This window comes from Cetorhinus maximus, chromosome 12 (genome assembly GCF_964194155.1).
Source record: "Cetorhinus maximus chromosome 12, sCetMax3.hap1.1, whole genome shotgun sequence".
Classification (NCBI taxonomy): domain Eukaryota; kingdom Metazoa; phylum Chordata; class Chondrichthyes; order Lamniformes; family Cetorhinidae; genus Cetorhinus; species Cetorhinus maximus.
Genome location: NC_135890.1, coordinates 54,725,440 through 54,727,225, shown reverse-complemented (window position 1 = coordinate 54,727,225; position 1,786 = coordinate 54,725,440).

Here is a 1,786-nt window from a genome sequence, read left to right as displayed (position 1 = left end):
TCGTGGGAGAAAACATCGCCATATTTAAGTGATAATGTAACGAAGTGAATTATTTTCAATTGCTGAACAAATCTTTCATCTCACATTTGACTGAGTGAATTGTCAAATGAATACAGAAGTTTGCATATGTTACAATGTTACTGGTGAATTTGAATGTTCAAGTTATGGTTAAGTTAATTGTTTACACTTTTGAAAACAAACATGCTATGCCTCCCATTTACTAAGAAGAGGAGGGATGTAATCCATTGAAAAATTCATTGTGCATTTTGTCCACTTAAGGCTACCATATGCAAATATGTACCATGTCATGAAAATGTGATTTAGGTCAGATAATGATTTTAATCCATAAGTTGGAATCCTGAACTGAACTTTTAAAAATGGAGCTTTTTAAATAGAGAGACTAAAGGTGACTTGAGTTCACAGCCAAAGATGGCTACCCAAAATTGCATCGCTGTGCATTCCACATTCTAATCCATTGGGATGGAGACAGCATGTCTGCAAAGATCCATCAAGAACAATGACTTGGGGAATATGAGTGAACCATATATCCTGTTCCCATTAGCAAAACATCAAGGCAATCACCTGAGGCATTCAACTGGTGGAGACAAACCATTAAGCCTAACCACTTGGACAATAGTACCCTAGCCGAGAGGGTGACCCCAGACATGAGCTCATTAAACAATAATGGAAATGCCATAAACCCAAACACTTGAGCAATAGGGCCCTCACTATGAGAGGGGGATTCCTAGACATGAACTGATTAAGGTTGCAAGGAGGAATACAGTACTGAAGACCATGTTTGAACCATAGTTAATCCCCCAAGCATTTGTTTAAAATCAAACCAGGCAAATTGATTCTGGTCTGTTAAATAACTGTTCCCTGGTGCATTCTCCATGGCAACACCTCCATCAATCAGAGTCCACTTGCCAATTAATCAGCACCTTTTTCTCATGCAGTATAAATTGTTGTTCCCTTTGAGATTTGGTATTCTTGCGAATCTGTCCTAATGAGTGGAGGACGAAAAGCTTTGACAGCACGTTCCTTTTTTCAGCAATTGCAGCAATATTATTCAATGCATTAAGAGGGACAGACCACCTTTGAGAAGTACAGGCTGGCTGCATCACGTGCACTCAGCACAACACTACTTGATCCCCTGCTGAGTGCAGAAGCAGCCTGTAGCAGCACAGAGGAGGGCGGCAGAGTAGAACCCATTCAGCCTCATGCTACACTCATGGTAATGAGGTGGGAGCACAAGCCACTGGACATTGATTGAAGGGCTGCAAATTGGCTCATCCTGCGTTTCCTTGGTTCTCCACTGCAAAACACCACACCTTGATTCAGCATCTCCCTTGGTGACTGCACTGAGATGGGAATCTTACCAAGCGAGGAAATCTTGGCCCTGGACCAACCTCCCAGCTCTCATGGTGGAGCACTGTTTTATAGGATTCTGCTACCTGTTTGAGCCACTTTCCTTTTGCAGTTGTTTGAAAATTTGTTTATCACCTGAATTCTGACTTCTCTCAAGAGAAAGCAAAGAAACCTAATGCTAATACTGTTTTTGCACTTTTGCAAGACTAAATTAACAAGGGCCCTTTAGACCCTGAGCAGCGATAGTTTCTTTTTGTGTCACTTTAGAGCATGATATTATTCTGTAATCACTCTTGGGAACATTACAGTGATTTAAATACAATAATGAAAATGATGCTTTGTGAAATGTTAAATGGCCTACTCCAGCTCCTAATTTGTATGTTCATATGTTAGTATGTTTAAATATTTGAAATCTGGG